The following is a 25,176-nucleotide window of genomic DNA, read 5'->3' as shown; positions in this document are numbered from 1 at the left end:
CTTTGAGATTGGAAAGATAGACTCTACTATTTTTAGTAAAAGGGTTAATGGTGAGTTATTTGTATGCCAAATTTATGTTGATGATATCATATTTGGCTCAACTAACCCTCATTTTAGTGAGAATTTTTGAAAGCTAATGTCGGAGAAGTTTGTGATGTCTATGATGAGTGAACTCAAGTTCTTTCTTGGGTTGCAAATCAAGCAAACTAGGGAAGGCACCTTTGTTTCTCAAACAAAATACACCAAGGACTTATTCAAGAAATTCAACATGCAAGAAAGCAAAGGTATGAAAACTCCCATGCCAACTAGTGGACATCTTGATTTGACCAAGGACGGCAAATCGGTTGACCAAAAGGTTAACCGCTCTATGATTGGATCATTTCATTCGAGATCATGTTGCTAAAGGGGACATTGATCTTAAGCATGTTTGTACCGATAATCAATTGGCGAATATATTCACCAAACCGCTTGATGAGAAAGTTTTTTGCCGTTTGAGAGGTGAATTGGACATCATTGATGCTTCAAACTTGGAGTAGGAACTCCATTTGGACACATGCAAGGCATGAATCTATGACTAATCCTTGATATTTCTCTTATGATGATATTCATATGTCTTGGATATATTTGCACCCTTGCATGTTATCTAACCCTTGTAGGTACTTGGATGGATCTAAATCTATGAGATTGCAACTCACTCACATCTTGAGCAATCTCTACATCACTAAGTCTCTACACAATGGTGGTTGATAACGAGGAAGCATGAAATCCTTCAACATTTCTTTTGACAAATTATATATATATCAAATTTCATTTGGTATCAAGTTTCATGATTGTCATTTTGGATACACAAGTGCTCTTCCTTGCAAAAACTAACCCATGTAGGTAGATGAACTCACTTCCAAGTGGTGCTCCCGAATCTTGATGAGCTACTCAACCTCGAGCAACTCACACAAGTTCAACTACATGACTGGGATCAACACCACTGCCCAAGGTATGTCATTCCATCTTAGAGAAGCTTAAGCTCAAGTGATAGGTCAAAGCAACTCAACAATATGAGAATACATCAAATACTTAAATGAAAAATGGTAACCCAATTTTGAGCTTAAATGATGAGTATGACCTATGATCAAGTGTTCTCACTTGACTCCTTAGTCAATATACTCTAACATAGGTGACTTTATCACCGCCCAATTCTAGATGAAGTTCTCTAGTGTTTCTTTGAGTTTTTTTATTGCCCTTTGCATATTTATTCCCTTTCCTTTATCAAAAAAACTTCATCTAGATTTTCTTTCCTCTGTTTTGTTCTGCATTCCCTGCATCCAATTCCTTGCAAATCTTTGTGAGACCTTACTTGCCTAGTGAGCTGAGGTGATAAGTTTTCTCTTTGCGTTGAACTCGATCACACCGGTCTGCCATTTTCGGTCAAACCGACACCTTTCGGTGCTACCGAAGTAAACAACTCAGTGTCACCGATTTCTATGCAGAAAAGACCATTTTCCACTTGTTCCCGCACTTTTGTTCTAGCTCCACTCGATGATCCATGTCCTCTACCAGCATCACACTCTATATGCTGCTTTGCTCTGTGACTCAAGGACCAAACCTATTTTGACTCACACTCAAGAAAAACCCTTCTTGGAAATTGATGTCAAAGGGGGAGAGAGATAACATCAAAGCTTAATTCTTCAAAAGGGGGGGAGAGAGAATACTTCAAATAGGAAGGAAGAGAGAAATCACATAAAAGCCCCAGATGCTTGGTATTCAAAGAGGAGAGAAGTCACATGTCTTTAGAGGGGAAAAGGCATGTTCATGTTTGCTTATTTGGTTTGCTCTGATTTTCTATTCCCTATCTTCTCCCGGTATCCCATACAAGATTCAGGGGGAGCAGGACATCTAAGGGAAGAATATCTTCGAATTCATTGCATATCTTTACCTTTTGGGGACATGTCTATATCTAATAGAGTATCCAGTGCTCACACTCTACATGTCATCCCAATCTTGGTACTCTTGTGGTTACTTTTGTTTGCTCTAGCTAGTAGATGTATCTGTGTTATCTAACCTTGTTTACTCAGGTTCATCCCTTTCTAAGCCAACTCAAGACCACAAGGTAAGTATATGCATCACACTCATGTGCATGAGGATTTCTTGCTGATGTACATACTGTTTGCAAGGACTCATGAGCATGAAGGTACATTTCCTATACTTACATCATTTTCTCTGATGCATATAGCCAAGATATATGTAACACATTACTTACTCTGTCATGCTTATGCATTCACATGCTCTTATATTCCATATTTACATGATTGCATACATATAGGGGGAGCCCATGCATGTTACATGCCTTTCCAGAGCTTTACTTGTTATTCTCTATATCTTTATCTAAAGCTTTGATGTATGTTGTCATCAATTACCAAAAAGGGGGAGATTGAAAGCACAAGTGCTCCCTGGGTGATTTTGGTAATTAATGTCAACATATCTCTTGTTGGACTAATGCTTTCATCTAGTATGCTTCAGATAAGTTCAACAATGGAGTGGCATGGACTAGAGGATGTGGAACCCCTTCGAGATGATAAGGACAAAGGATTGGCTCAAGCTCAAAGCTCAGGACTCTACATTTTTCATTTTAGTGATCCAAGATCACATTGAGTCCTTAGGAAAGCCAATACTATTAAGAGGGGATGAGGTGTTGCTTTATGGCTTGCTTGCTCAAAGTGCTTAGTGATATGCTCCACAGCCCTCAACCACTTTATCACATCCACATTTGTCCCAAACCAAAAGTCAAACTCTGCCCCACCGAAACTTTCTATCCGGCGCCACTGAGTTCTCTTGACATAGCCACTGCCAGAAAACCTAATCAATTCGGTCTCATAGATGGGATCACGGTCTCACCGAGATGGGATTGCAAACTCTCTGTTGCCTATTGCATTAATTTCGGTCTCACCGAAATATGAAATCGGTACCACTGAGTTTGCTTGGCCAACTCTCTGTTTAGCTTATTACCAAATCGGTCCCACTGAGTTTGTGTAGTCGGTCCAACCGAGATAAGGATTTACCCTAACCCTAGCACATCGGTCCCACCGAGCTGATCATGTCGGTCCCACCGAAATGCCTAACGGTTACATTATGAACCAAATCGGTCCGACCGAGTTTTATAATTCGGTCCCACCGAGTTTGGAGATTTGTGTGTAACAGTTAGATTTTGTGTGGAGGCTATATATACCCCTCCACCCACTCTTCATTCATGGAGAGAGCCATCAGAACATGCCTACACTTCCAACATACATTTTCTGAGAGAGAACCACCTAAACTTGTGTTGAGGTCAAGATATTCCATTCCAACCACATAAATCTTGATCTCTAGCCTTCCCCAAGTTGCTTTCCACTAAAATCATCTTTCTACCAAATCCAATCCTATGAGAGAGAGAGTTGAGTGTTGGGGAGACTATCAATTGAAGCACAAGAGCAAGGAGTTCATCATCAACACACCATCTATTACCTTTTGGAGAGTGGTGTCTCCTAGATTGGTTAGGTGTCACTTGGGAGACTCTGTCAAGATTGTGGAGTTGAACCAAGGAGTTTTTACGGGCAAGGAGATCGCCTACTTCGTGAAGATCTACCCTAGTGAGGCAAGTCCTTCATGGGCGATGGCCATGGTGGGATAGACAAGGTTGCTTCTTCGTGGACCCTTCTTGGGTGGAGCCCTCCGTGGACTCGCGCAACCGTTACCCTGCGTGGTTTGAAGTCTCCATCAATGTGGATGTACGATAGCACCACCTATCAGAACCATGCCAAAAATCTCCGTGTCTCCAATTGCGTTTGCACACTCCAATCCCATCCCTTTACATTCTTGCAACTTGCATGATTTACTTTCTGCTGCTCATATACTCTTGTCATGCTTGCTTGATATGTATTGTGAATGTTTGAACTTGTGCTAAAACTCTACTTCAACTTAAAGAATTTAAAAACTTCAACTTTTCTTGCTAAGAGTCTATTCACCCCCCCCCTCTAGACACCTCTTCTCGATCCTTTCAACATCGAATGACTGGATCTGCATCTCTCAAATATTACTTTGAACTCCTACCGGGGGACCTTACCGGAGATTACACTCGCCATGTTCTTTCTTGCCAGAGCAAGGGTGTTGAGGGTACTGAGGTTGAACACGCATTTAATTAGGAAACATGAATGGTATGTTTGATCAGAGCCGACAGGTACTGCAGAATGGAAGAGGCTCCCTGTCGGTGTCAAAACCGGCGGATCTCGGGTAGGGGGTCCCGAACTGTGCATCTAGGCAGATGGTAACAGGAGACAAGGGACATGATGTTTTTACCCAGGTTCGGGCCCTCTCGATGGAGGTAAAACCCTACTCCTACTTGATTAATATTGATGATATGGGTAGTACAAGAGTAGATCTACCATGAGATCAAGGAGGCTAAACCCTAGAAGCTAGCCTATGGTATGATTGTTGTCCCTATGGACTAAAACCCTCTGGTTTATATAGACATCGGAGAGGGCTAGGGTTACACAGAGTTGGTTACAATGGTAGGAGATCTACATATCCGTATCGCCAAGCTTGCCTTCCACGCCAAGGAAAGTCCCTTCCGGACACGGGACAAAGTCTTCAATCTTGTATCTTCATAGTCCAGGAGTCCGGCCGAAGGTATAGTCCGGCTATCCGGACACCCCCTAATCCAGGACTCCCTCAGTAGACCCTGAACCAGGCTTCAATGACGACGAGTCCGGCGCGCAGATTGTCTTTGGCATTGCAAGGCGGGTTCCTCCTCCAAGTACCTCATAGAAGATTTTGAACACAAAGGTAGTGTCCGGCTCTGCAAAATAAGTTTCCACATATTGCCATAGAGAGAATAATATTTACACAAATCTAATCTGCTGACGTATTCCGTAGCGTGACATCACACCACGGCCAAGTCTTTATTCGAATCGTTTTACTGTCCCACCTCAGCGCGTTTAGCGAGGCGGTTTCCTTGGCACGTCTTGTCAAAGCAGAGATCGTGTCCCCTTATTCCGGGATTCTCATCAATATGGGCGTGGGTAACCCAATCGCGCCATTGATTATGGCGCTTGGGAGATAAGCGAGTTTTACCAGGCTAGTGGGGACGCATAGTCGCGTCCGCCCATATAAGGGGATAAGGATCCACCTTTTCATCCACGCCTTCTTCCTCCTTTGCCTATCCATTTTCGCGCACTCGAGCTCCAGCGCCCAAGTCCGCACACCCCACCTCAACCTTCTCCGACCATGTCCGGAGCGGGAGGCAAGTGGATGGTCTCCTCCGTCACGGAGGGACACATCAAAAAACTGAGGAAGGCTGGATACTTGTCTAACGACATTGCGCACCGGCTTCCCGAAGAGGGGCAGCTCATCCCCACCCCTAGGCCCCATGAGAGGGTGGTGTTCCTCCCCCATTTCATCTGTGGACTGGGCTTCCCTCTCCATCCATTTGTCCGGGGGCTCATGTTCTACTATGGCCTGGATTTCCACGATCTGGCCCCGAACTTTGTCCTCAACATCTCGGCGTTTATCATCATGTGCGAGGCTTTCTTCTGCATCCACCCCCATTTCGGCTTATGGCTCAAGACTTTCAATGTCAAGCCGAAGGTGGTGCGCGGCACCCAGGCGGAGTGCGGAGACGCCATGGTGGGCAAGATGCCCAACGTCCTATGGCTCGAGGGCTCCTTCGTGGAGACCCTAAAGGGGTGGCAATCGGGGTGGGTTTACATCACCGAGCCGCGCGACCCTGAATGGGTCGCAGCCCCCGAGTTCAGATCCGGACCCCCTACGCGGCTCACCTCCTGGAAAGAGATGGGCCTGTCGTGGGTAAAAAAGGAGAGCTGACCGGACTCCAAACATGCGTCCAAACCCTGGTGGACAAGAAGCTCAAACTTGTCAACGTAGTCCAGGTTATGCTCATCCACCGGATCCTCCCATGTAAACAACGGGCCTTCAACCTGTGGGAGTTCGACCCGGCGCAGCACCGAACTCTGAGCAGGCTCTTCAACACGATGTACGAAGATGCCTGGAAGGTGCTTTTCAAGGGCGCCAAGGCCCCCGCATCCGCTACCGAGGATCGCGGATTCAGCACGCAGCGTCATGCTAGTGCGGTAAGCTGTTTTTCACTTTTACAGGGTATTAGGTTTTCATAGCTTGACTCCATGCGGGATCTAAGCTCCCTTACCTTTGACACGATTGGCAGGAGACGTCCGGACAGATCAACTGTTCGGCTCCTTTGCCCGAAGGCCCAGCGGACGCTCGCTTGGCGAAGCTGCTGGTTCCAGCACCCTATGTGGTGCCGGAGAAGAAGGCTAAGAAGAAGGACACGGGGACTCGAAAGAGTGCCCGGCGCCTGGAGGTGTCGGATTCATCATCCGACGACTCCAAGACGCACTCCTCCCGTGAAGACGAGAAGGAGGAAGAAGAGACCTCTCCCCCTCTAGCAGGGGGAGGGAAGAAAAGGAAGGCCGCCCCAACTGGGGAGGCCGAAGGGTCCAAGAAGGGGAAGACCCTTCCTCCGGACTACTCCACCGATGCCGACGACGGCGAAGAGGAGTGGCCGCACAGGGCCAAGCCCCTGGCGAGATCATAAGTATTCGGACACCAGAGCAATTCATAGTGTTCCTTTCTTGCACAGCTCCTCCTTACGCCGAATATGACTATGCAGTCCGCCCAAGGTCGGGCTCGACGAGTCGTTGAGCGGCTCCTTGGATTCGTCGGATGTGAATTCGCTCCGACGGCTACCTCCCCCAACCTACGGACGACGCCGAGGTGGCATCCCAACAGGTTCCAAGCCAGGAGGAGGTGGTCCTGGAGGAGGCACAAGGCGACCTCCCAGACTCCAGGCGTAAAGGGGATAGAACCCCCAAGGGCTCCAAGTCCGGCCTTGAGCCGGACACCGCGCCGGAACCTTCAACAGTTCCGGACTCCGGTAGGCAGCCTCCTTCCAAGAGGAGCAAGCCTACCGAGCCGGTGACCTCCGTCCAACCGAAGGCACCGGAAAATTTGCTGGAGGTGCTTAACGGCGCCTCCATCGACGAGGAGCACCGCACTATTATGAGTGCGGTGATCCAGAAGGTTCAGTCCGCCAAGAGCGGACTGACTGAAGCCTGTGCCAGCCTTCTAACAGGCTTTGAGGTAAGTAAAGAATATGTAAAAATATTACCGCATAGACAGTAGCCCCTGATGCTCTATTCGGCGTTCGGAAAGAAAAGCCGAATAGAGGATCTAATAACATTCGCATGAGTCTAACATAATCAAGTCAATATGCGTATGCAGGCTTCGCTGCTGGCCTCCGCCGCACTGACTGCGGAGGTGGATATGCTGAAGCAAAACCTTGCGTGGTCCAAGAACGAGCTCGGCCATGCCAAGAGGCAACTCGAGGAGAAGGAAGGTAAGTAATACCTTGCGCAAGTATATAGAGAAGATTTGGTTGCAAAAATGACAGGATCAACGTGCTATTATAGGGGCCACGACCGAGGTGGCAACCCTTAAGAAAGCGCTATCCGAGGCTGAAAACAGAGCGGCCGCGGAGCGCACAGAGAGAGGGAAGCAGGAAGCGCGGGTGGAGGAGTTGCAGAAAGAGCTCCAGGCTCTCGTGAAAAAACACAAGAGTTTGGAGCTTGACTCAAAGACACAAGCGTCCGAGCTTGCGGCAGCCCTCGAAAGCGCGAAGTCTGCCAAGGCCGAAGCCTAGAAAGCCCTCCAAGAAATTGAAGCGATGAAGAAGATAGCGGCGGGTAAGGCATTCATTATGCAAAGCAAGCACGTGAAAGTGAATTACTTGTTACTTACCCGAGTCTGGAGCTCTCCAGGAGCATTCGCAGATTTGCCCCGCAGTGCGTCTGATGCCGCCGCCTACTACCGATCCGAGGAGGGGAGCTCAACGGAGAAGGTGTTCTGGTCTCAGTATGCTGAGGCCGGACACCTGGTGCCTTTGAGCGACCAGCTGAAGCAAATGGTCGAGCTCCACAAGGTGGCCGAACAGGCCATAAAGGGCCTCATAGTTCGGCTTTGGCCTGGAGAGGCTCTGCCTGGGAGCTACTTCGGGCTGGTGAGGCGGCTGGTGGATGCCTGTCCACGGCTTGAAGTAATCAAGCGCTCCGTCTGCATCAAAGGTGCCCGTAGGGCGCTTGCCCGTGCTAAAGTGCACTGTGGCAAGATGGATGCGGAGAAGCTGTGAAGGACGGGCCGCCGCCGGGCAAGGAGCATCGCGTCCCGGAAGTGTATTATGAGGGCGTCCTGAAGGGTGCCCGCCTTATAGCGGATGAATGCTCCAAAGATGTAATTTTTGAGTAAACTCGCATTTGTGATCCTGTACGCTGAAAACTTGTTCATATGCGCTAGGCAACGCTTTTCAATTTAAAATATTACCTTCTGTGCGGCCGTTTATCAAATTTGAGAGATGGCGAGTTGTCGGCTTCTGCCGCCATGCCACGAGTGCTGGGGTGTTCGGGATAAACATGAGCGCTCTTTTTCCCATTCTTGGGTCCTTCGAGGGAGGCGCTCAACACAACGAACAAGGCAATCGGACTATAATGCTTGAACACTCTCACTTAGCCATAGAATTCTATAATTTTAAATTTCGGCGAAGCCCCTAGTGTTTGGAAGACCGAGTTCGGGGCGCTATCCACGCCTAGGCCGGACAAAGCCGACTCCTCGCTCTAAGCGGCATAAGTCTTTAGGGACTCGAAAACCTCTTGAACAGCGACCAGCTCTCGCCTCATCATGACGATCAGTTTTAGATTTCTCTATTGAGGTGCTTAGCCCAGCTCAACTGGGGCACAATCGCAGTAGTTCTCCTAGTGCTACCTTAGCCGATATAATGGAACGTAAGGTACCAAAACATAGGAGCCGGGCAAACCCAACTATTGACCCAAGACATGATTCGGAGCCGATGCATATAATGCTATAAGTTCGGGGTGCCGCACTTGTGGAAGTGTTCGGACTTCTCACACCGTATTGTGCGGTACTTAAGCCCCTGGCGTATTGGCCGTACCAAAGTGTACGGGTGCAACATGTCATTAATGAACATATATTCGTAAAAAAGAGTAATGCAATAATAGACGGAAGCTATGCATTGTTTATTTAAAAAAGTTGTGATCAAAGCAGAACGATACAAATAGTGCAATAAGCATAAGATGGGACTATTTAACATGTCCTTTCCGGGGGCAAGCTGCGGAATGGTATGTGAAACAGGTATACTGCTCGTTATAGAGAACACCTTAGAGTTCCATAGTGCGGCGTAGCTTTCTGCTTCCCTGGTTGTATTGTTTGTGCGGCAATTGTACTGCCGGACAAGCTTCCGAAGAATGGAGTCCTGAAAATAAGAGAAAATTAAGAAATCGGCAGCCCCTAGTGCGGTTTAAGCCGCCTTTCGGGCATGCCGTGATGGTGCCCCTCCCCCTGTGCCCATGGTATTTCCAGAGCGTAGTTATGTACGCGCAACACTGGTTTCGCAAGTTCGCGAGGGCTGGGGTTGGGGCCGCATTGCTACGCTTGCTCGGAACGTGCTAGGCGGTCTTATTGTAGGTTACTCCGGGCGCGCTTGACGGTGTCCAGACGTTTAATGGCCTGACTAGAGAATTGCCTTGAGAGGCTGTTTTGTACTTCCGCTGCGATAGCCGCCATATGCTCCTCCGTTCGGAGAGAGCGTTCGGTGTTTCCATTGATCGTGATGACTCCTCAAGGGCCTGGCATTTTGAGCTTGAGGTATGCGTAGTGCGGCACCGCATTGAACTTGGCAAATGCGGTTCGCCCGAGCAGTGCATGATAGCCACTGCGGAACGGGACTATGTCGAAGATTAACTCCTCGCTTCGGAAATTATCCGGAGATCCGAAGACCACTTCAAGTGTAACTGAGCCTGTACAGTTGGCCTCTACACCTGGTATGACGCCTTTAAAGGTCGTTTTAGTGGGTTTAATCCTCGAGGGATCGATGCCCATTTTCCGCACTGTATCCTGGTAAAGCAGGTTCAGGCTGCTGCCGCCGTCCATAAGGACTCTAGTGAGGTGAAATCCGTCAATAATTGGGTCTAGAACCAATGCGGTGAATCTGCCATGACGGATGCTAGTGGGGTGGTCCCTTCGATCAAAAGTGATCGGGCAGGAAGACCATGGGTTGAACTTTGGGGCGACTGGCTCCATCGCGTATACGTCCCTTAGCGCACGCTTCCGCTCCCTCTTGGGGACATGGGTTGCGTATATCATGTTCACCGTCCGCACTTGTGGGGGAAAACCTTTCTGTCCATTGTTGTTCGGCGGCCGGGGCTCCTCCTCGTCATCGCTATGCAGCCCCTTGTCTCTACTTTCGGCATTTAACATGCCTGCCTGCTTGAACACCCAACAATCCCTGTTGGTGTGATTGGCTGGTTTTTCGGGGGTGCCATGTATCTGGCATGAGCGGTCGAGTATTCGGTCCAAACTGGACGTGCCCGGAGTATTTCTTTTGAATGGCTTTTTCCGCTTACCGGGTTTAGAGCCTCTGAATCCGGCAATAACTGCCGTATCCTCGGCATTGTCACCGTTAATGCGGCGCTTTTGCTTGTTGCGACACGACCTGCCACTGCTGTCCTTGGTATCCGAATTACCAGGGCTCTTGGTCATGTTATTGCTGCGAGCTAGCCAGCTGTCTTCTCCCACGCAAAAGCGGGTCATAAGTGTCGTGAGGGCTGCCATAGATTTTGGCTTTTCCTGTCCTAGGTGCCGTGCAAGCCGCTTGTCGCGGATGTTATGCTTGAAGGCTGCTAGGGCCTCTGCGTCCGGACAGTCGACGATTTGATTTTTCTTGGTTAGGAACCCTGTCCAGAATTGTCTGGCTGATTCCTCTGGCTGCTGAATTACGTGGCTAAGGTCATCGGCATCTGGTGGTCGCACATAAGTGCCCTGGAAATTGTCGAGGAATGCGGTTTCCAGGTCCTCCCAACAACCAATTGATTCTGCTGGCAAGTTGTTAAGCCAATGCCGAGCTGGTCCTTTAAGCTTGAGTGGGAGATATTTGATGGCGTGTAGGTCATCACCGCGGGCCATGTGGATATGAAGGAGATAGTCCTCGATCCATACCGCAGGATCTGTTGTGCCATCGTATGATTCGATGTTCACGGGTTTGAAACCCTCAGAGATTTGATGATCCATTACTTCATCTGTGAAGCATAGTGGGTGTGCGACGCCTCTGTATTGGGCTATATCACGACGCAGCTCAAACAAGCTTTGTCTACTGTGTTCGGCCCGGCCGGATTGACTGTATCGGGAGTGATGATTATCGTCTCGTGCCGTGGGGCGCCCACGCGATCCGTAGATCGATCTTGTTTGCCTTACCTTGTCCTCCAATATATCTCGCAGGTCTGGCGCATTTTCCCGTGCCTTGGTATTTTTTGAGCGGCGCCGTGGTGCGGCTTGAGTGGAGAGCCGAGAGGACTCTCTGTCGCGGCCACGGGGTGGCCGGTCGGCCGCATCATGCGCTGGTGATGTAGGTTCCTGCGCTTTGGGTAGCTCTTGGAGGGGCGTTCGAGTTCATACACTTCGGCCGCAAGGACTTCAGTCCATCTGTCGGCTAGCAAATCTTGATCAGTTCCAAGTTGTTGCTGTTTTTTCTTGAGGCTGCTCGCCGTGGCCATAAGCCTGCGTTTGAAACGCTCTTGTTCGACGGGATCCTCTGGCACGACAAATTCGTCGTCGTCGAGGCTTGCATCGTCTTCGGAGGGAGGCATATGATTATCGTCCTCGACCTCTCTGTCTGCCGCTCTCTCATGAGGGCTGGCTTCTCCATCCTCCTGTGTTGAATCTTGCTGGAGGTGGTTGTCTTTGGAACTGTCCGGGGTGTTATTATCTCTCGTGCCGGAATTACCGTTTTTGCTTTGGCGGGATTTAGAGCGGCGCCGCTGACGCCGGCGCTTAGGCTGCTTCTTGGAGGGGTCATCCTCCATTGTTCCATCGCCATTGCCTTCTTTTGTGGTATCCACCATGTATATATCATACAACGAGGTGGCTTTCCAGTGCCCTGTAGGCGCTGGTTCTTGATCATCTCCTGCATCGGCGTCCATACAGTCGATGTCTTCGGAGTCGAAGTCGAGCATGTCGGTTAAATCATCTACAATGATTACGAAGTGGGTGGTGGGTGGGCTTTGAATTTCTTCATCATCCGCATCCCAACCTTGCTGACCATAGTCCGGCCAGGGCTCTCCTGATAAAGAGAGAGACTTTAGTGAATTCAGAATATCGCCGAAGGGCGAGTGCTGAAAGATGTCCGCGGCGGTGAACTCCATGATCGGCGCCCAATCGGATTCGATCGGTAGGGGCACGGAGGGTTCGGAGTCCGGAGAGGAGTCCGGCTCCTTGGAGTCATGGGCTTCGCAGAGAATAGGGCTGGTGTTCGACTCGATCGCCGTAGAGATTGCAGCCCCCGAGGCGGTGTCCAACCACCCATCCTCGATTGGCGCAGTTGGCTCCGAATTAAGGGTCGGAGCTGATGCGGGTGCGGCCTCCAGGGCACTGTTCGGCGGCAGAGCTAGATCATGCCCATCGTGACAGTGCGGCGCGCTTGGCTGCGGCTCGAATCCGTCGAAGATCAAGTCTCCGCGGAGGTCGGCCGTGTAGCTCAAACTTCCAAATCTGACCTGATGGCCAGGGGCGTAGCTTTCGATCTGCTCCAGATGGCCAAGCGAATTGGCCCGTAGTGCAAAGCCGCCAAATACGAAGATCTGTCCGGGGAGAAAAGTCTCACCCTGGATCGCATCGTCGTTGATGATCGGAGGAGCCATCGGGCCTAAAAGTGACGACACAGAGGAACTCTCAATGAAAGCACCAATGTCGGTGTCAAAACCGGCGGATCTCGGGTAGGGGGTCCCAAACTGTGCGTCTAGGCGGATGGTAACAGGAGACAAGGGACATGATGTTTTTACCCAGGTTCGGGCCCTTTCGATGGAGATAAAACCCTACTCCTGCTTGATTAATATTGATGATATGGGTAGTACAAGAGTAGATCTACCACGAGATCAAGGAGGCTAAACCCTAGAAGCTAGCCTATGGTATGATTGTTGTCCCTACGGAATAAAACCCTCCGGTTTATATAGACACCGGAGAGGGCTAGGGTTACACAGAGTCGGTTACAATGGTAGGAGATCTACGTATCCGTATCGCCAAGCTTGCCTTCCACGCCAAGGAAAGTCCCTTCCGGACACGGGACGAAGTCTTCAATCTTGTATCTTCATAGTCCAGGAGTCCGGCCGAAGTTATATTCCGGCTATCCGGACACCCCCTAATCCAGGACTCCCTCAGTCCCAAAAAGCTAAACTTCGTATTGGAAGAGCATATAACAGAGTAATTGGAAGTCATTGTGTCAAACCCATACATGAGTTGTCAACGGCTGATCCCCTTGCAGAAATGACGAAGTATGCAAAGTGTGAATTTGGGCATTGTAATCTTTTAATTTGAACCTTGCAATATTTATGGTATTTGTTATATTGAACCATTTATGTTCTCTTGTCTCAACGGAAATAGTTCATCCGAGTTAACCACATATCGTATATCGCACACACCTTGATCTGGCTGACCGTTTCTTTTGTGTTGGCTAATCACAAATAGTTCATCTGAGCGAACCGTATGTTCATCCGAGTGAACCGTATGTTGTACATCGCACACACCTTGATCTGGCTGACCGTTTTTTGTGTTGTCTAATCACAAACAGTTCATCCGAGTGCACCATATGTTGTACATCACACACACCTTCATTTGGCTGCCCGTTTCTTTTGTTCCTTCTCATCGCAAATGATTAATTGAACTGAACCATATGCCCTGCATCGCACACGCCACTAAAATCTGAACCATGTTTGATGCATCCTCCATCGCAAACGTTTTGCACCTTTTTTGACAGGTTTTTACACCACTGTTTGTGATTATTGCATCGCACACAGTTTCTCGAAGGGTCTCTGATCGTAGTGTCGCGTTAGCAGCATCCTGCGGTAGTGACATCTTGGTTTTCCAGTGAGCGTTTCGGCTTTTCGGTGTTCCATTGTTAGCTTGACGCCTCTGCCCCGATGTTAGATTCAACATCCATGTGACACTGATCAGGGTTTGGCATCTCGCGGCCCTGGGTATATTCATCCATGACCTGCTCTTCACCGTGTCTGGTCCAACGTGTATATCCATCCATGAATCCCCGAGGGACTAAGTGCCACTGTACATCTGCAACTTCACGTGACTCTGTATTGGCACAATCAGTACATGGAGACATGATGTAATCCGCATCACCAATTCTCCTCTTTGCACTTTCAGCCAAATTCATGAACTCTGTCACGCCACTGATAAAATCTGCGGTTCTTCGATTCTTCATCCATACACATCGTTCCATCTGCACCACACGAATGGTAATTAAAAACAAAACAACAACATTAATACACGGATTAATTGTTGCCCCAAAGATGCGTGCATAAATCACAAGGGTTCATTTTCATAATTACTGAGGGCGCTCCACATTGTTATCCATACGTGCAATGAAAAAAATTAGTGGCAGTCAATTTACACGCAGAGTACTAGTATAGCACAACCCTTAGGAATTGAATACCTTAATTAAGCCACTCATGAAAAGAATACCTTAATTAATTAGCCGTGCGGTGACCTCCACCCAGCAGACAGAGAAGCGTGATGCGGCAGCACGCCGAGACAGCAGGGTCGAGGAGCAAAGCTTAGTGCGGCTGCCGCCTGAAGTTCGACCTCCACTATCCCACCATCGACCACCATGGATGTGCTTGAATCACGCCGCTGCCGACCTCGACGGTTGAGCTCCTCCTATCTCCCGCCGCAGACCAAGGATTCACCTCCTATGATGCCGCCACCACCCACCGACCGAGGATTGACCTCTTCTCCAGTAGCCGTTGCCTAGGCCGCCACCATCTTCTCTATATGCAGAGCGGTTTTCCCTTGAATAGGAAAGGATGATGCATCAAAGTAGCGTAAGTATTTTCCTCAGTTTTTGAGAACCAAGGTATCAATCCAGTAGGATACTACACGCAAATCGCCTAGTACCTGCACAAACAAATAAGAACCTTGCAACCAACGCGATAAAGCGGTTGTCAGTCCCTTCACAGCCACTAGCAAAAGTGAGATCTGATAAAGATAATAAGATAAATATTTTTGGTATTTTTGTATACATTGAAAATAAAGATTGCAAAATTAATAGTAAACTAGAATTGTATATCGGAAACTTATATGATGTAAAGTAGACCCGGGGGGCATAGGTTTCACTAGTGGCTTCTCTCAAGATAGCACATATTATGGTGGGTGAACAAATTACTGCCAGCAATTGATAGAAAATTGCATATTTATGAGAATATCTAGGCATGATCAACATAGGCGTCACATCTGTGTCAAGTAGACCGAAACGATTCTGCATCTACTATTATTACTCCACACATCGACCGCTATCTAGCATGCATCTAGAGTATTAAGTTCATAAAAATATAGTAATGCATTAGGCAAGATGACATGATGTAGAGGGATAAACTCAAGCAATATGATATAAACCCCATCTTTTTATCCTCGATGGCAACAATACAATACGTGCCTTGCTACCCCTACTGTCACTGGGAAATGACACCACAAGATTGAACCCAAAGCTAAGCACTTCTCCCATTGCAAGAAAGATCAATCTAGTAGGCCAAACCAAACTGATAATTCGAAGAGACTTGCAAAGATATCAAATCATGCATATAAGAATTCAGAGAAGAATCAAATATTGTTCACAGAAAAACTTGATCATAAACCCACAATTCATCAGATCTCGGCAAATACACCACAAAAAGAATTACATCAAATAAATCTCCAAGAACATCGAGGAGAACTTTGTATTGAGATCCAAAGAGAGAGAAGACACCGTCTAGCTAATAACTATGGACCCGAAGGTCTATGGTAAACGACTCACACATCATCGGAGAGGCTATGGTGTTGATATAGAAGCCCTCCGTGATCGAATCCCCCTCCGGCAGATCGCCGAAAAAGGTCCCCAGATGGGATCTCACGGGTACAGAAGGTTGCGGCGGTGGAAAAGTGGTTTCGTGGCTCCCCTGGATGTTTTCAGGGTATAAGAGTATATATATAGGCGAAAGAAGTAGGTCGGTGGAGCTACAAGGGGCCCACGAGGGTGGGGGGCGCTGTGACGCCCGGATAATTAAGCTATAGTGACCATCTACTAATGTTGCCACGTCACCACGATTACTATTGATAATCTTGCGGTGATTCAAAACCCGTTCAAATTTCAAATTTAAATAACAAGTCAAATTATAAATTCATCAAACTAAGATTTTAAAATGTTCAAAAGGTAGTAGATATTCACTAAATAATTATAGAGCATCAATCATCATATTGTAAATAACTATCTGCCTCTAGTTTAATTAAAACGGGACCAACTGTAATTAAATTAACCATTTACGGTTGAACAAATATTTATACAATTCAAAAATATTTGAACCTTTTTTTGCAACCTAATAATATTGCTTAGCATTTAAATCTGAAGTTTCATACTAGACAAAACTCGTTTGGTAGCAAAATAGTATAAACAGTAGCTAAGTGTATAACAAAAAAAGAAGAAGATTAAAACTGAAGTTGCCCTGTGCAATTTGGCCCACTATGATCAAAAGCTAGCCTGCCTACTATGCCTTATGGGCACTACACGCACAAGACCTGTCCCAGCCCAAGTTGTTGGTCATCCCCAACCTCTTGTGTCGTGGACGCTGCTGGTCCATCCAACGCGTGGATGCAGCGCTGTCGGCCATCCCGTGGTCGAGGGGATGGATAAGAGCAAGCCCTCGATGCTCTCTCTCTCGCCGAAACCCTAGGCCCTCAGTTTTCCCCTCCCTCGCATCTCACACACGATCTCGAGCTCGCTAGAGCGGAACCGAGGCCGCGTCATCATCAACCTCGAGCGTCGTAGCCTCCTCGAGCCTCGAGAGGAGGTCCGAAGGATGCTGCTCCTTCGTCTTCTTCGACCACGAACATGGGTTCCTCGGGAGATGCAACACACCGACGGATCGGTCTTCATCTTCCCCGTCGGCCGCCGCACAACCTCGCCTCGATTCGTCGCCTCTGGAGCTTCCCCGGTAGTCTCGCGCTTGCCAATCACCTCCTGGTGAGCTCCGCCTTCTGTCCCCTCCCTTCACCCCGGTAGATCCTTCAACGTTTGGCTCCACTGCCGCCGCGCTCGTGCTCGTGGTGAGCATGCGCTCACCGCGCCGTGGTCGTACCCTGTGCCTCCAGCCTGCATCGGCGCGCCCCACTGCCAGCTAACCCGTGCGCCGTCCGTGCCTTGGCCGTGCCCCGTGCGTGCGCCTGCGCTGCTCTGCTTCCCGTTGCGCCCGCGCCCTGCTCGCCTCCTCGCTGGCTGCGCGCCCGGCAAGGCTGCTGTGCCCGGGCCGTGCCTTGCTCGCCTGTTGGTTGCCTACAGGGCTGCTGTTATACATGCTGCTACTACTGCTTAGTCCCCACTGCTCTGCTTGCCTCGTCGGTGCTGCTGCTTTACTGCTACTCCTGCGAGGTGCCGCCTCTGCTACTGATGCATACGGCCACTAGTATCGCTGCTCTACTACTGTTGTAGCTGATGGCTGTGGTGCACAAGTGCCTGGCTTGCCCAAGCACACCATGCGTGCATGCCCAAGCACACTAGTGGCCGGCTTGGGCCATGGCCGATGGGGATAGCCCCTGTTTAGACCAGTAGATGATAATTAGTGGTTACACTAGTGTATGCACAGATGACATGTGGGTCTCTTGGAGCTTAAAATAAATAACAAAATTAATTAGCTGCAGTCTATGACATCCGGGTCCTGTGGGCACTGTTCATTTTGACCAGTCAACTCTGACTAGGCTATTGACTTTTGACCCTGGCCCCACTCGTCACCCTTTGAAGCTACTGCCACTGGGTACACTTCTGGGTGCCCAAAACAGTTTGCCCAATTAACTTCGAATTATAAGTATTCCTAAAAATCAATAAATTTTGAAAAAAATTGTATAAAATAATCCGTAAGTCGGATGGAGAAACTTTATACATGAAAGTTGCTCAAAACGACGAGACGAATCTGAATACACGGTCCGTTCGTCCGCCACACATCCCTAGCATAGCGACCGTGCAATAATCCCCCTCCGGTTCGTTTGTTCGAAAACGTCAAACACCGGGAATACTTTCCCGGATGTTTTCCCCCTTCACCAGTAGCACCTACTACTACGTTAGGTCACCTCTAGCATCGTGTAATGCCATGTTATACTTTGTGATGCATTGATTGCTCTGTTATTTATTGTGTTCCCCCTCCGTTACTTCTTTCCGGTAAACCCCGAGACTGCCGGCGACCCCCAGTTCGACTACGGTGTTGACGACCCCTCCTTCTTGCCAGAGCAACCAGGCAAGCCCTCCCCTCTTGATCACCAGATATCGCCTACTCTCCTCTATACTGCTTGCATTAGAGTAGTGTAGCATGTTACTGCTTTCCGTTAATCCTATCCTGATGCATAGCCTGTTCTTGCTACTATTGTTGTTATCTTTACCTGCAATCCTAATGCTTATTATAGGATGCTAGTTTATCATCAGTGGCCCTACATTCTTGTCCGTATGACATGCTATACTATCAGGCCGTGATCACTCGGGAGTTGATCACGGGTATATACTATATACTTTATACATGATACATGTGGTGACTAAAGTCGGGTCGGCTCGTGGAGCACCCGCGAGTGATTCACGGATTGGGGGCTGAAAGGACCTTTGTCGCGAAGGCCCTAAGAGAGAGAGGTGGGCCTGGCCCTGGTCGGCGTTCGCGGTTATTTCAAGATAACATGTTTAACGAGATCTTGATATTTGATCTGAGTCTGGCTACTGGCCTATACGCACTAACCATCTATGCGGGGAAAGTTATGGGCACTCGACGTCGTGGTATTAGCCGAAGCCTTCGTGACGTCAGCGACTGAGCGGCGCGCGCCGGATTGGACTGGAACGCCTGCTAGGCTAGGTCTGCTTCTGGCCGCCCTCGCAACGTGCAGGTGTGCTATGGGTGATGGGCCCAGACCCCTGCCCCATAGGATTTAGACCGGCGTGCTAACCTCTCTGTTGCGCCTAGGTAGGGCTACGACGTGTTGATCTTCCGAGGCCGGGCATGACCCAGGAAAGTGTGTCCGGCCAAATGGGATCGAGCGTGTTGGGTTATGTGGTGCACCCCTGCGGGGAAGTTAATCTATTCGAATAGCCGTGATCTTCGGTAATAGGATGACTTGGAGTTGTACCTTGACCTTATGACAACTAGAACAGGATACTAAGTAAAACACACCCTTTCAATTGCCAGATACAACCCGGTGATCGCTCTCTAACAGGGCGACGAGGGGAGGATCACCGGGTAGGATTATGCTATGCGATGTTACTTGGTGAACTTACCATCTACTCTCTTCTTATGTTGCAAGATGGAGGTTACCAGAAGCGTGGTCTTCAATAGGACTAGCTACCCCCCCTCTTATTCCGGCATTCTGCAGTTCAGTCCACATATGTTACCCCCTTTTCCATTTGATACCCATGCATACATATGTAGTGTAGCTCCTTGCTTGCGAGTACTTTGGATAAGTACTCACGGTTGCTTTGCTCCCCCTTTCCCCCTTCCTATACTTGATTGTTGCGACCAGACGATGGAGCCCAGGCCAGACGCCATTGTCGACGACGACTGCTACTACACTGGAGGTGCCTACTACTACGTGCAGCCCGCTGACGACGACCAGGAGTAGTTTAGGAGGATCCCAGGCAGGAGGCCTGCGCCTCTTTCGATCTGTATCCCAGTTTGTGCTAGCCTTCTTAAGGCAAACTTGTTTAACTTATGTCTGTACTCTGATATTGTTGCTTCCGCTGACTCCTCTACGATCGAGCTCTTGTATTCGAGCCCTCGAGGCCCCTGGCTTGTAATATGATGCTTTTATGACTTATTTTATTTGTAGAGTTGTGTTGTGATAACTTCCCATGAGGCCCTGATCTTGATCGTACACGTTTGCGTGTATGATTATTGTACGGTCAAATCGAGGGCGTGACAGGCGCGCCTGCCCCCCCTGGGCGTGCCGCCCTACCTCGTGGCCACCTCGTTGCTTCCTTGACATCCACTCCAAGTCTTCTTTTCATTTGTTTCAAAAAAGATAATCGCGAAGGTTTCATTCCGTTTGGATTCCGTTTGATATTCCTTTTCTGCGAAACGCTGAAATAGGTAAAAAAACAGCAACTGGCACTGGGCCTCCGGTTAATAGGTTAGTCCCAAAAATAATATAAAAGTGCATATTAAAGCCAATTAAACATCCAAAACAGATAATATAATAGCACGGAACAATCAAAAATTATACATACGCTGGAGACGTATCAGCATTCCCAAGCTTAATTCCTGCTCGTCCTCGAGTAGGTAAATTATAAAAACATAATTTTTGATGTGGAATGCTACCTAACATAATTTTCAATGTAATTTTATTTATTGTGGCATGAATATTCAGATCCGAAAGATTCTAGACAGTAGTTTAATATTGGCATAAAAATAATAATACTTCAAGCATGCTAACCAAGCAATTATGTCTTATCAAAATAACATAGCCAAAGAAAGCTTATCCCTACAAAATCATATAGTTTGGCCATGATTCATTTTCGTCACACAAAATGCTCCCATCATGCACAACCCCGATGACAATCCAAGCAATTGTTTCATACTTAGCCTTTTCAAACTCTTTCAACTTTCATGCAATATATGAGCGCGAGCCATGGACATAGCAATATGGGTGGAATAGAATATGATGATGGAGGTTGTGTGACAAGGCAAAAAGGGAGAAAGTCTTACATTGAGGCGGCTAATCAACATGCTATGGAGATGCCCATTAATTGATGTCAATGTAAGGAGTAGGGATTGCCAGGCAATGGATGCACTAGAGCTATAAATATATGAAAGCTCAACAAAAGAAACTAAGTGGGTGTGCATCCAACTTGCTTGCTCACGAAGACCTAGGCATTATGAGGAAGTCCATCATTGGAATATACAAGCCAAGTTCTATAATGAAAAATTCCCACTAGTATATGAAAGTGACAGAATAAGACTCTCTATCATGAAGATCATGGTGCTACTTTGAAGCACAAGTGTGGAAAAAGGATAGTAACATTGCTCCTTCTATCTTTTTCTCTCATTTTTTTTTCTTTGGGCCCTTTTTTCTCCCCTTTTATGGCCTCTTTTTTCGTCCAGAATCTTATCCCGACTCGTGGGGGAATCATAGTCTCCATCATCCTTTCCTCACATGGGACAATGCTCTAATAATGAAAATCACCACACTTTTATTTACTTACAACTCAAGAATTACAACTCGATACTTAGAACAAAATATGACTATGTGAATGCCTCCGGCGGTGTACCGGGATATGCAATGAATCAAGAGTGACATCTATGAAAGAATTATGAAGGTGGCTTTGCCATAAATACGATGTCAACTACATGATCATGTAAAACAATATGACAATGATGGAGTGTGTCATAATAAACGGAACGGTGGAAACTTGCATGGCAATATATCTCGGTATGGCTATGGAAATGCCATAATAGGTAGGTATGGTGGCTATTTTGAGGAAGATATAAGGAGGCTTATGTGTGATAGAGTGTATCATATGACGGGGTTTGGATGCACCAGCGAAGTTTTCACCAACTCTCGAGGTGAGAAAGGGCAATGCACGGTACCGAAGAGGCTAGCAATGATGGAAGGGTGAGAGTGTGTATAATTCATGGACTCAACATTAGTCATAAAGAACTCACATACTTATTGGAAAAATCTACAAGCCATCAAAACCAAGCACTACGCGCATGCTCCTAGGGGGATAGATTGGTAGGAAAAGACCATCGCTCGTCCCCGACCGCCACTCATAAGAAAAGCAATCAAAGAACACCCCATGCTTCAAATTTGTCACACAACGTTTACCATACGTGCATGCTACGAGACTTGCCAACTTCAACACAAGTATTTCTCAATTCCATAATTACTCAACTAGCACAACTCTAATATTACCACCTTTATATCTCAAAACAACTATCAAGAATCAAACTTCTCATAGTATTTAATGCACTTCTATATGAAAGTTTTTATTATACCTATCTTGGATGCCTATCATATTAGGACTAATTTTATAGCCAAAGCAATTTACCATGCTATTCTAAAATACTCTCAAAATAATATAAGTGAAGCATGAGAGATTAATAATTTCATTAAAATAAAACCACCACCGTGCTCTAAAATGATATAATTGAAGCACTCGAGCAAAATTTATCTAGCTCAAAAGATAGAAGTGAAGCACATAGAGTATTCTAATAAATTTTGATTCATGTGTGTCTCTCCAAAAGGTGTGTACAGCAAGGATGATTGTGGTAAACTAAAAAGCAAAGACTCAAATCATACAATACGCTCCAAGCAAAACACATATCATGTGTAGAATAAAAATATAGCCTCAAGTAAAGTTACCGATAGATGAAGACGAAAGAGGGAATGCCTTCTGGGGCATCCCGAAGATTAGGATCTTGCCACTCCTTGTTCCAAAATCCATCAAATCTTTACCCAAAAACTTGAAAACTTCACAACACAAAACTCAACAGAAAATCTCATGAGCTCCGTTAGTATAAGAAAACAAACCACCACTTTAAGGTACTATAATGAACTCATTCTTTATTTATATTGGTGTTAAAACTACTATATTCCAACTTCTCCATGGTTCATACCCCCGATACTAGCCATAGATTCATCAAAATAAGCAAACAACACACGAAAAACAAAATCTGTCAAAAACAGAACTGTCTGTAGTAATCTGTAGGTTTCGAATACTTCTGTAACTCCAAAACTCCTAAGAAATTAGGATATCCTAAATAATTTGTATATTGATCTACTTCTGTTGGAATTGGTATTTTATCGCTCTCTTATAAAAAATGAAAATTATTCTCGTGAGCGCAAACTTTTTGTTTTTTTCAGCAAGATCAAATAACAATCATCCAAGAAGATCCTAAAGGCTTTACTTGGCACAAACACTAATTAAAACATAAATACACAATCCTAACAGAGTATAGATGATTTATTTATTACTAATCAGGAACAAAAACCAAGGAACAAAAATAAAATTGGGTTGCTTCCCAACAAGCGCTATTGTTTAACGCCCCTAGCTAGGCATAAAAACAAGGATAGATCTAGGTATTGTCATCTTTGTTATTGGGAAAGAAAAGAGAAAATTTCTTATCTATAGCATTTACCTTTCTATTTTGAGAAAGCACATGGCCATTAATGGTGGAAGAAATATTAAGCACGCTACGAAAATTTGCATCTAAGCTAGCCTTCATCTCTTTGATAATTTCATTTTGATAAAAGAACAAAAGAGAGGTGGATTCAACCTTCTCATTCATGGGGTGCCCAAATATAGTTTTCATCTTTTCATATGTATCTATGGCATCCCCCTCAAGAAAACCTTCTTCAAAAATAGAATCTAAAAATTGCTTGAACGAAGAGGGTAAGCCAACATAAAAGCTTTTTAGGTATATCTCAATTTGATATTGGGGTACATAACTGGCTCGGATCCTTAATAACCTATCCCAAGCGTCTTTCAAAGACTCATCAAGCAAATAACGAAAAATTCTGGGATCATCTTCATCGAAACTATCCAAACTCTCATTGATAACCCCGGTAGGTATTTCCATAGCATCATTATTTATGAGCTTAGAAAGGACAGAGGGTCTATCCAAAGTACTAGAACTTGGGAGAGAACCCTTACCCCTTTTAGATTCGGCCATGGTGAAATAAAGGCAAACGGGAAAGAGGCGAATAAAACAGCAAAGGTGAGGTGGGGGAGAGGAAAATAAGAGGAAAATGGCAAATAATGTAATGCGAGGGATAAGAGTTTGTGAAGGGTACTTGGTATGTCTTGACTTGAGCGTAGATCTCCCCGGCAACGGCGCCAGAAATTCTTCTTGCTACATCTTGAGCATGCGTTGGTTTTCCCTTGAAGAGGAAAGGTTGATGCAGCAAAGTAGCTTAAGTATTCCCCTAGTTTTTGAGAACCAAGGTATCAATCCAATAGGGGACTACAGGCAAATCGCCTAGTACCTTGTAACACCCCGGATGTAACTTTCCCTATTTGTACTCCAACTCTTGCCGTTTCCGGCGTTAAGTTATATTTATTTCCTCGGGTTCGGGTTTTGTCTCCGTGTGTTGTTGTCGTTGTCATGCATCTCATATCATGTCATCATGTGCATTGCATTTGCATACGTGTTCGTCTCAGGCATTCGACCATTTTTCCCGTTGTCCGTTTTGCATTCCGGCGCTTCGTTCTCCTCCGCTGGTCATTTCTAGCTTTCTTTCGTGTGTGGGGACTAAACATTTCCGGATTGGACCGAGACTTGCCAAGCGGCCTTGGTTTACTACCGGTAGACCGCCTGTCAAGTTCCGTATCATTTGGACTTCGTTTGATACTCCAACGGTTAACCGAGGGACCGAAAAGGCCTCGTGTGTGTTGCAGCCCAACACCCCTCCAAGTTGGCCCAAAACCCACCTAACTCTGCTCCATCATCTAGAGCGTTCGATCACGATCGCGTGGCCGAAAACCGCACCTCATTTGGACTCTCCTAGCTCCCTCTATGCCTATATATACACCCCCTCCAAATCCGGATCTTTCTCCCCCCGAAACCCTAAAAAATCATCGTCGCGCGCCGCCGGACGAAATCCTGCCGGGCCGGACACGTCCGACCTGCCCCCGCCATCGCCACGTGTCGCGACGCGACTCGCCCGCGCCCCGCGCCCACATCGCCGGCCCAGAGAGCCCAGGCCGGGCCCTCCCGAGGCCCGTCCGCCGCCCGACCGGCCTCCGCGTCGCGCCGCCCGATCCACTCCGCCCCGCCGCCTCGAGCCGCCTCCACGCCGGCGGCCGCCGCCTCGCCGGCGACCCCGCCGCGCTCCCCGCGCCGCCTCCTGCCTCCGGCCGCCTCCGCCGCGCCGCCAACCGCCGCCGCCGCCTGCCTCTTTGCCCCGCCGCCTCGCCGCAGTCTTCGCCTCGGTTCGCGTGCCCGCCAAAGAAACCCTAGATCTGGTGGTTTTTTTCTTAAGTCCTGAAATCTGCAGATCCAAGTGCCTCTGTTCGCGGCTCCGTAACTTCGCATCCGTAGCTCCGATTCA

The sequence above is a fragment of the Triticum urartu genome, chromosome 7, assembly GCF_003073215.2.
Source record: "Triticum urartu cultivar G1812 chromosome 7, Tu2.1, whole genome shotgun sequence".
NCBI classification, from domain to species: Eukaryota; Viridiplantae; Streptophyta; class Magnoliopsida; order Poales; family Poaceae; genus Triticum; species Triticum urartu.
This window is presented reverse-complemented; position numbering follows the sequence as displayed.